This window comes from Mizuhopecten yessoensis, unplaced genomic scaffold (assembly GCF_002113885.1).
Source record: "Mizuhopecten yessoensis strain PY_sf001 unplaced genomic scaffold, ASM211388v2 scaffold8361, whole genome shotgun sequence".
Taxonomy (NCBI): domain Eukaryota; kingdom Metazoa; phylum Mollusca; class Bivalvia; order Pectinida; family Pectinidae; genus Mizuhopecten; species Mizuhopecten yessoensis.
Window position 1 is genome coordinate 373,699 of NW_018407509.1, and position 14,869 is coordinate 388,567.

Consider the following 14,869-nt stretch of genomic DNA (forward strand, 5'->3'; position numbering starts at 1 on the left):
GTTAGGCTTGTAAACTTCCGGTTGTCAACAGCAGACGTATGTAGCGCTCTTATATGCCACCCAACCCGCCAAAATGCCATTTGAATCCTTTGTCAGGTATGTATCTGTGAATCCGGACAGTTGTCACTGGTGTTGAACTTCAAATATTGACGCTATTAGCTCAAAGGCTTAGTAATAACATATAGTAAATCATTTATTTGTGCCAGTCTTAGAACACTTGCTGATTTTTTTCATCTCTGTAATATTTTATAAAAGTCCTGCAAAGTATGGATTTTCTCTTCAGTAATGATTCATCAAAGCTACATCATGACTGGTGAAATAAGTTTCCAATGCATAATTTGGCTGTGGTACGGGGATCTGTGGAAAACATAGTGGAATTCTCTGGTGGTTTTTTTCTGAATGATACATGGACCCTTAATGTGTATTGTATATGTGTTTTTGTGATGTATATTTTCCTATTGCTGATTCTGAATGATAAAACCTTTCAATGGAATGTAATATAATACAAATGGATCCTTATAAGCTCGTGATTTTTCGCAAGCATGATCAATGGGGATATAGACACAACTAGGCTTGGCCACTGCGCAGACTTCCTGGCTGTCACAACAAACTGTCGATTTTTATGACCTTAAGGCGGCTAACAAGAATTTTATGACAGACGCCATATACTTACGTGGTGACCATCGTGGTCTTCTAAGATATTGAATTTCAGTTTATATCAGTGTTTATCCAAAAGTCGTGTTTCTACCGACACGATTAAGATCGGAGGGGGCGGGAGTAAATCTGAAACGCTGATACCTGTACCACTGCCAAAAACTGTAAATAAGCATGAGTACTGTCGTTTCTGGTATGACTATAGCTCTGATTTACAATTTCTACAAAGGAAACCAAACCTTGAAGGACATTTTATAAAATAAAACACCGTGTTCTGAGTGCATACCCTCAGCGGGGCTAGACCCGTATTCGAACCCTGGACTTCACATTGTTACGCTATCGCTCTAACGGATTGTGTCCTGGCCGACCTGTGCTACAGTTATATCTAAACGGAGGTTAAGGGAAGGCCACTGTATACAGGAAAAACTACAGTGCAGTGGGACAGGGATCCTTGGGTGTTGTCTGTTTGGTATTGTCGAGGGGTTTACATTCGAGCAAAGGCTTCGGGCAATGTTTAATGGTATGCAACATTGTACTAACCTGCAGTTGTTCATGATAGAATAATGACATGTGTGTTGTCGTTATTGCATTAAATATCTTAATGCAAAATCAAATTTTAGTACATGGTATCCCATGCACAATTTTAACGATTGATATTAAGATGTGAAGAGTCCTTACAATACTTTTTAATATGACACTTTCGCTTTTCTTTTGTTGCTTTTATGGGTAATTTAAGTCTAAAACGTTGACCTACTGATCTTGGCATAACCCTTTTTGAGTTCGGTAGATCACTTACATTTCATGCAACCATACATTTTGAAAAAGATATCGTTATGTTTCTTATAAGGTTGAACAATAATTCGCAGTTCCCTCGACGTGAATGGCCTACGTGATGCATATACAAATGTTTACGAGATTCTCCAATTCGAGGTCGATGCTGAACCCGAATCTTTACGAAATCAGTTTTAATGCGAAACACTACAGTGTAATAATACGAACATGAAATTACTGCCATGAAAACCATAACAATATTGATCAATTTCAACATGAATGGTGTCTTTTATTAACTGTATTTATCTTTAAACTATTGTTACAAATGTTCTATTAACAACTTGCAAATGTACATTAATTACTCGAGTTTGGAGGAAACCGGAATACCCGGAGAAAACCCACGTTGTCGGGCAGGTGACACAACACCATTACACGCTCCGGGGATTCGAACCCCGGCCGCCTTGGTGAAAGGCAAATGCGTTATCCACTACGACACCAGATCACTCTGAAATGAGTAATATTTACTGTAGAAGGGTTATTTTTCCGCGGGTATGTTGAATTGGACAAATAAGCGGGATATATTTTTCGTGGATTTCGGGTCTTCCCGTTATGGAAAAGTGTGAACCGGTAAGGATGAACTATACAGATGTTTTTGCGTGAAAAAAAACAACACACTGTACAGTATTTTGGTACAATTTACAAATGCTCCCGTGAAATCGCATTAAGCACTTCTCTTAACTTCAAGAATCACATCGAGGCGTAACTGGCAAATAATGCAGGAAAAATGCGAAATAAAGTTTTCTGGTATAAAAACGGAAGGAATAGTTTGTGAAATATTAAGGGCGGGAAATTAAAGCAATCTGTAATGTGCTGTAGCAAATTATAGATCGTGGTTCTACAACACGTAATAAATTGGCGATTCTTTCCTAAAACGCAATTTTCGCTTTAGATTCGGAACGTTAAAACCGTTTAATGTCCATTCCGCCTATTCATAACGTATTTTATTATCAAGTAAGCAAGGCTGTGACGGGATAGATCATAACGCATCATATACTAATAAAATCGTTATTCAGCCACGATTTTTATTTCCTTTGGAAGTGTATTGGTATTTTAGGGGTTCGTGATAAAGCAAGTAATGTCTATTTCTATACGAGTTTGTATGTCAGTGTCTATGTGTTGACCTAGGTCAATAGGTATGTAACGGTAAACATTAAGCATAAGAATGTACTTTAACCAACTCATACACTTATAAAATCTTTGTGACATCCTTCGCTTGAAAACCTGAAGCAATTTTCGGACCACTGCCAAAAACTGTAACTTAGTATATAAAAATATTTTTTTCCGTCATGACTATGGCTTTGATAAATCATTTATGAAAAGAAAACCCATTCCTTACAGGACATTTATGAGGGACAAGAAAAGCTGAAATAAACAAAATATTATAAACACCGCGGTGCTTGAACATGATTCGAACCCTAGATTTCAGATTAAGGTGTGATTTGGGCCTCTTACAACTGGGCCATGACACCTAGTCAACTGGAAAGTCCTGACCCAACAGTTCAACAGTGATATCCATATTTAAGTAAAATAGGTAGGGGTATAACTGCATATAAGAAAACCCAAAGTGCAGAGGGACAGGGATCCTTAAAACATCAGATAGATAACAAAGTTACTTCATATGTAGTGATCTTACATAAGTTTATTTTCATATGAAATAATAAAACAAGACTTAAACATTTAAGCGAACCATTCACACTTTCGCTAAGTGTTTTAAATGATGTTTTCATAAGATAATTTATGTAATGTGTGTTTTTAAATTGATACATGTAACAGAGTGTTTTGGTGAAGAAACATAAATGTATGTGTTATTGATTGGAATAAGAACGTGCTGAGGCCGTCACTTTAATTCACTGTAGGTCAAATTCATCCTCCGTAGGAAACCCTGGTTACGTCACTTATTTGAAAAAGGATTATCTACAACGCTTTGATACAGAAAATATCCTCTTAAGTAGCGATTATAATGTGATAAGTAAACTTCATAAGCAGAGGGTGCTGTAAGGCATCCTCGATACTCCAGGGGTTATGCGCATTCACGCTCTCTATATCTCCTGACTATGTCATGGCAAAATTGAAGGCGTTCGGCTAGCCATTTGAACTGTTTGATTGGTCCCAGGAAAACAAATAAATGACCAATAGCTAGTTAGCTGACACTTGTCGTTTGAAGATTACAAAGGATCGACATCATACTTCAGCGCCGGACATTTTTACCGTTACGCTGTTGGGAGATTCTTTTGATAGACATCCACTGATCAACTAGTGGTCTTGTATAATCCATAAGGTGGTAAACACTGAGCCTTCGATTTTGTCATGACATATAACAGAGGTGCAGAGAGCTAGTGATGAAGGATACTTAAGAAAAGTAGAATTATTGTCGCCGTATTGAGTTTGGTTGTGATATTGTTATAACATTTATGTAGGAGAGTGTAAACATATGAAACTTGCCAGTTCTGATGGATTATCAAAATAGAAATAGTTCTAAAAATGCATGCTACTGAATAGCTGAATGTGTTACTGAAAAACAAATCATTATTAAACATCAAATTGTGAAATACACATATCAGACAATTACAGGATCTGAACTCCTCAATAGCTCTTGTTCAACAGAACTGTTTGTTTGTTTGTATGTTTGTTGTTAGTTAACGGCCCATCGACGGCTGTGGTAATTTAGGGCCATGGTGATTTATTTATTTATTTATTTATTTATTTATAATCAAACATTTGTGTGACGAATATAAAATCAGATAAAAATGGTCATTTTTAAAAGCATTCGCATTATATGTGTAGATAATTAAAATAAAAAGGGGGTTAAAATAATAATAGATATAACGAATAGATGATATGGACTATGTGATATATATAACGTCAAGGAGGGTAATGTTGGTTTAAAGGCATCAGAGTCTATTGAATAGACCGATGTCTTTCAAATAGTTAAATAATGCCTTCGAGTCCACGGAACTGAAAAGAGTATATGTAAAGGACTCGAAAGTAGTTATCACGAATGTGTTTAAAATCGAAATGTTCTATTAAAACATGTTTCACTGTAAATGAAGTATCACATACGTGGCATGAAGGCGGATCTTCTCGTTCTATAAGGTACGAATGAGTAGGATATATGTGCCCAGTACGGAGCCGGGAGAGGACAACTTCCCATCTACGATCTTTCCGACTGGGAACAGATGTTTTAAGTTTCGGTTGTACTTTAAAAAGTTTGTTGCTCGTCTCAAGAGACAACCGTTGCTGCCATTCATTTTGAATGGCTGTACGAATATTAGGTTTAAAATCTGTATATGGTAGTTTGATATTTGTTTGTTCGAGATTTAACGCATTTTTTGCCTCCCTGTCAACAAATTCGTTGCCTTTAATTCCGACATGGATCGGAATCCAAAGTAAAGTTATTTTGGAATTTTTTAAAGTTTGTACAAGTATGTTTTTAGGATCTCGTAACTGTAAACTTTGTAGGACAGATAGTGAGTTTGAACAAATGATTGCATTTGTAATGCGGTGTTCATCGATATGGTCGAGGGCCAAACCAATGGCGCATGCTTCGGCAGGAAAGATGGAGGCGCCGTCTGGTAGTCGAACTGAAGTGGAAGAATTAGCAGTACAGCATGCTGCTGCCACTTTCTCACCTTCTTTGGAAACATCGGTGCAAAGTTGTGTATGAGAAGGATAATTCGAAATGCATTCAACAGAACTGCATCTCCTTAAATAAATCAACAATAGATCAGTGCATGTGAACCTAAATGCTGATAGCGTGTTTGAATATTCGCTAACTGGATTCCCCCAAAAAAGTGGTTTATCAGAAAGAATGAATAAAACATCATCATCGGCGCTGTACCTTTTTCTACAAGCAGTGATGTTTAAAGTTCCATGCCCCATGTCTTGCGACAACCAGATATCTACACATGCATGTATGTTTTACCAGGTTTAGGCAGAGAGAACTTAAAAAGGTAATATTTGAGACGTGATGTGTTTCAAAAATGAGGTATATATGGTTGTATGTAATTTTGTGTTATATCTGCTGGCATTCTTTGTCATGTTTTGTAAAACTGACAACTCTTAAGACTTAAAGCCATGAATACTAAAGTGTGTATGATTGAACGCTCTCGTTTTACGACACCTTAAATGGTATAATCAACATTATATGAACATACCCTCTAAACAAAATAATTTGTTTAGAGAGTACAGTGCCTTGGCTATGCTGTCGGTTCACATCTTTACAAGGGGTTCCACACAATATTTTTCCACTGAAGTATGTAATACGCGTTTTCTATGGAAGTTATTGACTGTGAAAAAATAGCACAATGGGTTAATTGCGGGCCAAATACAAAACCAGCGCTCGTTGTATATTGACCGCTTAATGGCGACAATAAATCATGCCGAAATTCAGGGCTTCCACTTGTAATGTCACTAGTTAAGAATGATATATGTGTGCATTACGTCACGGTCGTTAATTATTAACCAATAACTTGTATTATGATTTTATAAATAAGTATACTGTGAGAGTTCAATTGGCAAAGATTAAGTGGTTCGTGCCACTCCTTTCGACCTGAACTACCTTTAGGACATAAAAATCCCGTTAATCAATTATTTTTCGCGAACTTTTCATTAGAAGACTGAAATTCAATTAATTGATTTGCAAATTAATTAATAGCATCATGAATATGCATATAATTACTGTTTCTTAAACATAGGACTACATGTACATATAGTATCTAGTTTTCTAGCGTTCCTTTCCTGATGTTTTAGGTAAAGTCATTATTTAGAATATGTATTACCGTAACCTAATACTGTTGTGAGCGTTTTATATGTTGACAATAAGTATATTTTATCTTATACATCGATACTGAAATGACATCTAAAACAAAATAGTTCAATTCATGTATAGACCAATTAAAAGACCAAAGGTATTTGAACAAAAGAACAACAATTTAGAAAGTTATATAAATCATTGATAATATCAACTCAATTACTGTTCAAAATAGTATTACCTTGTCTAATTGACCGTAAAGGAAAAGCATTGTTTATTTATTTCAATTCAATAGACCATTAGCTTGATAAAAGAATTGTCAATAATATACGTGATACACTATAGTTTCAATATATATATAGGCAACAGCAATAAAATATGAAACAGTAAGTTGCTAAAATAGTATAGTTCTAAGCCGTTCCTTCAAACTTGAAGGTCGTTGGTTTTTCTTCGGGTACTCCACCGGCTTACATCCACCACCAAAGCCTGGCACGTCCTTAAATGATCATAGCTGTTAATAGGAAGTAAACCACACAAAAAATAGATTAAATACTTTTAGACATCTGTATATGGTAAATCATCAAAATTAATTTAGGCTTTAAAACTTCAAAATCTTTAATAATTTTCTTTTGAATATTTCCAAATGCAGTGACGTAAAGGTGAAGGATTATTTAAGGAAATGACCTGAAAAAAAGTCGGTCACCATTACAACTGTTGTAAAACCTTATTTTACATAATGTTACATATTTTGACTAAACTTAGGATTATCACAATAGGGTAGATTTGGCTATGATCTATAGCATACGGAAGTACCTATACGTAACAATGACACATACTTCCTCAAACAATGTTCGCTGTTCGGCATGCTATTAAGTATTTATTTAAAATCAGGAAATATTTATACAATGCAGAAAGGTGTATCGTGGCAGTACCACAAAGTAGGACAGTAACTAAACTTCAAACGTAGCCCAAGGTAAAGGTACACAATATGCATGTTTCCTCATAATCACGTAGCTGAGGAATAGATAACCATGTCACGTTTTCGTCTGCGGACGATTAACCCGGGTTTGGTTTTGAATAATATCAGAAGAACTTATATTTAAGAGAGATAATTAGTGATTGGTCATTTTGTTAACACATATATGGCGCCCCAACATTTTTGCAGTCTGTAATATTATCAACAAAATACAAAAAAAAAGAATGTTTCCTTATAAATATATCATACAGTATCATACAGTTACAAATTCCTCTAAATCGTGTTCATTCAAAGAGTAAGATATTACATAATGGTAGGCGTAATCTGTGTTTTTGAAATTTGTGATTGTCGTCGTTTAAACAAGATAAAAAATCGATAAAAAATCTCGCTAATTTGTGAGATGCGTACTTTGATATGCGCTATTTTTGTAATTTGTGATTGTCGTCGTTTAAACAAGATAAAAAAAATCGATAAAAAATATCGCTAATTTGTAAGATGCGTGCTTCTAAACTCCCATGCGATATCATAGTGACAGTTCCTTTGCAAAATGTGCATCTTAACGCAATTCCTGAAATTAAAGTATCTCCTGTACATATTTGACTGAATTAGTGAATAATAAAAGTGTTTTTTATGACCTCCTTTGTGCATCATTACGTCAGTTTGTTGTGAACAGGGTACCTAAAATGAACGAGTATTACTGGTAAGTGCATGACGAGTTTGTATAGCCAAAAGTAATATGATCTACCCAGACAGGCAATACTGTCATGAAATCTTAATTCCTAGACCTGTATTATTCTCCCTTTGTAAAACAGATAATCAGTAGCAGTTGTTGATTATACGTAAATAAAAGAAATTGTTCTGAGCTAGTCGGTTTATTTAAAGTCTATGCAACGGAAATCACTCAAGCGGAATGTTGTTATTTACACCATCTAAATCAATTTCGATCAACCAAACTCATATAAATTTAGATGAACCTTTTTTTTTAAATGAATCAATGCAAGTAATTAAATCAATGAATTATTTACAATCTGCATTTTATTCCAATCAGTGGCAAAATTGTGTACACTTAATTTTACACTGTCTCAATAATGGAGCATTCCAAGGCTTGATACCAATGCGTTTTGTTCAAAAATGTATATTGACACAAAATTGCTGTATTTGATAGCAACATAGTGGCTGATTAAAGGAATTTAATAGATAGTGGCTATGTTCCATTCGAAATATAAACTTAATATGTAAACTTTATTTTTTTCACTTGAAATGTCACTTTTTCCATAATCGTTCTTCGCCTGGAGTCATCTTCATGGATTGTTCCAGTTCGCTAACTATGTAATCAAGTCACCGACACAGTTTTCTTTCTGTGGATTTTAGCAAGTGAGTAAAGGTCATAACCACTTGAAAAAAAAATTAATCGCAAAATCAAAGAACCTGCGAAAATGACCTTCAGTACAGCAACCTGACGCGCTTATAACCTTTACGAAATAATTGCAACCGTGAAAACAAAGCGCCCGCGAAAATGACCCAGGATGCATTAACCAACCATTGTTACAGATTTACATTCAATATATTATGAGTATCAAACTCGCTTCACTGCAGTGTTAACGCATTTGACATAAACGGTGTAGAATACCCGCTGTTTGTCTAAGAGGTACGCACTTCCGGTTTTTGCCCTTGTTCCTTTGTGACCCGTTTTACCTTCTCTGTGGTACAAATACTGTTTTCAGCTTCCGCGGTTTTGTTCGCGCAGGGAGGTGAGTTCTTTGTTGTGTACACAGAGTGCATTTGATCGATATGCGCTATTTTTGAACATTTTACTGCTGAGAAGTGTAAGCAAGGATACACCATTCATGCTCTGTTGTCCGGCTATTCTGGCTTATAAACGACTCAATTGACAAATTGAATCACCGCGAATGGCCTTAGTATGCATGACCTAGTGTATCTAGACACGTGTTGGATTTGGTGGTTAAAAATAAACATTTGATTAGTTTTAAAATAACACTAAGACAAGATAAGCTAAAAAAAACAAATTATATATCGATTCTTCTTATAATATTGATTCCTCTTATATTCATCCACTAAACGTTAAATAAAACCCTGTGTATTACAATGACCTTCAATGACGTCTGGTGCAGTGTGTTTCGTCCCAATTCATTCAATAGTTCAGTGGATATCGAATTCAAATCAATTGCCCAAAAACAATAATTGCTATGATCGTTTGCCGATCTTATTTTTTCTCTCTTACCGAATAACATGGCATAATTGTGATCACTGTTATTACGAGCCCGTTTGATTTGTGGTAGTTCCCATGTCCTATTGTACAGTAGTTAAGTATATCGCCTACCATACCTATACAATAGTACTACCAACAGTCTATAAGGGTCAACCGAGTGATCAAATTACTCCATTTAAACTTAATACGTACGCCCTGTTATCTCGCATGACATCGCGACAAATCACCCGGGTTTAGTGAATCCTGAATACCCGTCGATTCGAGACCGCCAAGACCGACTGTCGGTGGCTCAGTGATATATGTACTACTACTGTCTATGTATATATATATTATGTGTGGTACAGTTGGTTGATCTAGCTGGGTCGGAGAGAGAACCTTACCACTGAACGTCTGAGTCGTTATCACCTAGTAGAAAGGTAAGCGAATTACTTATAATTACATTATGAAATTGATTTTAATATTGAGTATTGTGAAATATTTGTTCAGCCATATTCAGTCCTCTATGAAAAGCTATAAAAAGCACGGTGCTACAGAAACACGTTAGGATTAAGATTTAGTAAATATCTTACCGTGTTTTTCTTATGTAAGTATATGTTTATATAAGTTATTTGATAGTATCATATGCATGGATATATCTTTATCAACAGACCTGTCGTGTTGATTTCTGTCTGAACAGCTAAACTTTTTGTCCTTTAAATGCATACTGCAACTAACATGCATAGAAATCAGATTATGGCATGTTAGCAGTTCATGAACTGAATGACGTGAATTGAATGGAAACGTTAAAAAGGGACCATTTGAAGTATTGGGGTGAATATAAGAAAAATATTGAAAATAAACAATTCAAATACTTGACACCTCAGTGGTGTTAATGTTTCATATCAATTTGATCAAAGGAATCTCCTACTATTTGCCAAGCTATCTTTATATTTATGACGTGCTATTGAATACATTACTATTAGCCTGTGTAAAGGACAACATTCTTACCATATTCATATTATGGGACATTGACAAAATTCAACGTTTTTGTCTTCCCCTCTTAAGCACAAAGAAGATAAATGTGATTCCGTTCGTGTGTTGTGTACCTGGTTCAGTTTCGTTATAAAGCGGATGAAATCAGATATGAGGTCTTATGATATTGCTCATTGCATAACAATACCTTAATATTATGGGTTGCTCGTACCGTATTTTGTTACCATGTTGTATGACCTTTCTTAAACATATAATAAACGGCTCTAGGAATAGCTTAAAGTATATATCATGTTGTTAAGTAGCTTTACGCATCCCCAGTTCTATGTAAACAGTAACTTAAACCAGTTTCAATTTCCCTACTTTTTTGCCACTAACATCGCTGATGAGTCCTAGAAGGATAACCACCAGCGATATTATCTTAATGGTTAAAAATATATTCATATATAGTGATTAGTCGTTAGTAATTTTCTCGAACCACTAACTTTACTCGAACAGATAAGTCGGTTGTTTTACCCTCATATTTCGTATTGTTTTCTTACGAAATGGCCAAACAAACAGTGATTGTTCTTAAGTTTACAAGCTCGTGTAAAGTTAAATGTCCTTTTAATAATTGTGCAGATCCTCGAGTTAAGACCTTCCTTAACAAAGCAAAAAATTGAACGATGTTAAGCAAGGGTGTTGATAACCACATTCCTATTGAGTGATTTCCGTTGCATAGACTTTAAATAAACCCACTAGCTCAGAATTTTTTATTTTTTATTTACGTAAAATCAACAACTGTTACTGAACATCTGTTACCGCGTCTTATCGTCATTAATTAAGTGTAATTTAGTGTATACGTCAAAATTTGGACGGAATTTCGTGAATACCTTCCCGATTAACTATTTTTTTGACTCATAGAAATAGTAACTATAGAAAACATTAATTGTTCCCGTATGTCTGTTTCCCCATTAGTTGAAAAACAAATTATGACAAAAAATAACACGACAATGGATTTCTTCTTCGTTGTTTACAAAACGTGCTGCCACGTATCATGTATTAAGTTTGTGAATAACTTGGCTTCATATGATCACAAAAAAAAAAAAAAAAAAAATGTTTTGTATGTACTTTACTTTCAATATCAATATAATAATTTATCACTTATAAGATAATTGGTTTAACTAGTTGGAAATGTATTCAATGATAAAAACGCTTAACTCATGGAAAGCCTTACTAAGTAAGTTCATTTAATTCATCCATATGGCAAACAAAATCATTTTCGAGAATGACGTTCCTAGCTATTGTAAATGTAAAAACGATCACAAAAAGCTCTCTATAGCGACACTCGTCTATTCGGTATTCATTATTCAAACTTACAAAGCGAGTAATGCGTATAAAATGAACATCTGAATGTGACGTGTAGCTTAGAGTACCAAAGAATGTTATCATTCAATCAGTGAATGCTTTCAATAGTTTAAATGTCATGTTGTCCTGACCAGCTGTGTAAACCATACTCTAGAGCTCCAAGGACAGATAATGACACCATTTTTATAGTAACCGTACATGACCAGTGCACAACAATTATATTTAATTCATAAAAAAAAGATAATTACTGAATGATAAACTGAAGGTCGTTATATTTCTATAAATGTAAACATTCACGTTTATTAATGTTTAATCAATTAGAAAAGATGTTCGAGATAACATCTACTTTTAAACAGAGAATTAAGGATTCATCGTGATAGCTTTTCGATGTACATCTGTCGACAATCTAATGGTAGTTTTATTTTCAAAACAGCGCATTACACAGTGTTTGCATTGCATCTCCCCAGTTCACTTTTGCTATCTGCCAATTTCTTTCATCACTGGTTTATATTTCGCTGAACGGATCAATACATAATGGATTACATTCCGATGAAAGGACAACCGTTACGTACTCCTCTGGTTATATATTTAACCATACATTCCATTTAGGTATCCTTTCTGTGTTATTTCATAGCTACAAAGTCTGTTATTGATGACGCTGACACCTTTTGTTTCGTTGGTTTTTTGGTTTTTTTTAAATGTTGCTGAATTTCTACATCTTTTTCCCTTTAATAAGATTACATAAAAAAAAAACTACACTGCAATGCATCTTGTTATTGCACACGCAAATCAGCTTATGTGCAACTTCTGTGTAACCGTCCCAATCCATAATTCAGGCGCATGCGCATTGACAGTTTTGGCACCTTACTGACAGTCAAGTCGTCTTAGACACATGCCCATGCAACTGGGAAATATGATGTTTTTATGTCATTTATCTCCCAACCAATCAAATTCATTTTGTCAAAAGTAGCTCGACATTTTGTCAAGTAGGGCTGTTTGGACCGCCGTGTTAGAAAATTAGACGCCCATTGATAGCCGTGCTCACTCTTCGCAACTGGATGATTGATGGTTTGAAACCAAAAGATTTTCAACAGAAAGTAATAACGAAAGTGATACATTTAATACATTTGCTATTTTCCACTTCTCTTCCGTCTTGCAAAGGGAGGCAATAGTTAATGACACAATAAGACCATTCCATACTGAAATAAACCTATGAGAATGTTTAGGTCCAAAATGGAAGAAACTAATGGATTTACAAGATAACATGATTCCTAAACTCCCAAAAGATCATTAACACCACAAAAGAATTTTCGTTGTCCATGTTTTATCTTGAAGAGGGTGTTTGGTATTTGGAACATCAGCTACTGAGATATTGCCAGGATACCTTCTCAAGAACTGGGGACTACATGAATAACAAAATCAGCATCTGATTTTTTATCGTGTAGCCCATTGCCTAGTATTTCTAGTAATTGTTTTACTACAAATTCATATCGTATCTTAAAAGCTAACGACAAGATAACGTAGTTGAGATCTAGATGTACATTATTGATTGTATGTTTCTGGTACATTTTTTATCGAGTGATCCCTTGTCGAAAATGCATTTAACTTTTTTATCTGTTGATAACCGTACACTATCGCTATTTGTTGTTCGTCCGTTCATGAGTTCATGTATTTATGGCACTAGTTAATATCGGTAAGATCGTTGGCTAAGCTTCGAACGTGACCCCTTACTGAAGTCGAAGTTTGCATATAAAGGTATTCGAATGACCGTTATACATCCCAAAGTATGCCAAGACGTGGAAGCTTTCCAAATCCGAAAGCTTTTAAAACTATTTGTGTATAAATATCTGATTATGTACGTGTACCTCCATGTGAACGAGTCAATCTCGTCAAGAATAGGCTTCAAACTTTTGACCTCTTCTTCGTTTACGTTGTAATTCATCACAAGTGTTCTCGTGATTATGAAGTATTGGCCTTTTGGATTCAATCATTCATAGGCTGATGTGACTCGCTCATCTGATCAGGGAAACTCTAAGAATGTCCCTTGTCCACTTGCACGTGGTTATGAGTGGCTTGAGAGTCAGTATTGATGAATTATTCGACAAGTGTGGAAATATGCCTAGAATCGTTTCGTGTACGGTTTCGGCCATATGCGCCGGTCTTATACAGTAATTAAAGAGTTCCACTGGGTTTATATGATGAGCTATTTATTCAGAACCGGGTCTGCCGTGTAAACAAACACGCAGAGTGCCAAGAGATTGAATTTAGCTGTCAGGTTTTATGTAAATATCGTCTATGTCTGTCCCAAATGCCGTCCCAGTCCAGGTACATTGTACTGCAGTGTCTTGACCAGGAAATGACCACCGGAAGGGGTAAGTTATCAAAGAAATTATCAAATAAACATTCGTGTTCATTTGAGGAACCATTGATACAATGCATATACTCATTTGATATGTATTGGTCAAGTAAGGGGCCGCGATTGCCAAGTTGTTAATGCGTCTTATATTCTGCTACCACTAGCCCTCTACCACTGGGTCGCGGGTTCGAGGCCTACGTGGGACAGTCGCCAGGAAGCGACCGCAGGTCGGTTGTTTTTCTCGGGGTACTCCGGCTTTCCTCTACCCCGAAACCTGGCACGTCCTTAAATGACCATAGCTGTTAATAGAACGTAAAACACAAGCAAACCAAACCGTTATTGATCAAATGCTTAGGCAAGTATTTAGTGCACTAACCCAGCTATTTGTGGTTCTGCTTAATAACTTAAATGATGTTATCCATTATGACACACCGTAATAAATGTTATGGCAACACAATTAGGAGGCAAAGTATGTAATTAGTTAAAGGAAAAAACAAAAGTGTGCAGTTCTTCTTATTTAGTTCTTGTAAAAACTGTGATGACGTCATGAGCTCCAGGCAAGAGCAATTTTTATATGTTTTTTTGACATTGAATAAATCTAAAGTTTAGTCCCATGTCATTTGAAAACTTTGTTAATTGGTAATAATTCTTGAAATACACGATTTCGCAAATACGAAATGTGTTGCTATTTACAACATTAAATTCCAAGTATGATATACCGTATACCTGATTGTATTGCCAAACTTGACCGAGAGA

The 14,869-nt window shown here is 35.4% G+C and overlaps 1 protein-coding gene across 2 annotated transcripts in view; it reads left to right on the plus strand.

Moving 5' to 3' along the window:
- Nucleotides 1-14,869, plus strand: part of LOC110455701 (receptor-type guanylate cyclase Gyc76C-like) — an 84,881-nt gene that overhangs the window by 13,080 nt on the left and 56,932 nt on the right. The window contains exon 1 of one of the 2 annotated variants that reach the window (XM_021505991.1): nucleotides 9,643-9,857. The exons of the other annotated variant lie outside the window; for it this stretch is intronic. The gene's annotated coding sequence lies outside the window, so the exon portion shown is untranslated. Of the gene's footprint in view, nucleotides 1-9,642; nucleotides 9,858-14,869 lie in introns of those variants that run through there. 2 annotated transcript variants of the gene reach the window in all.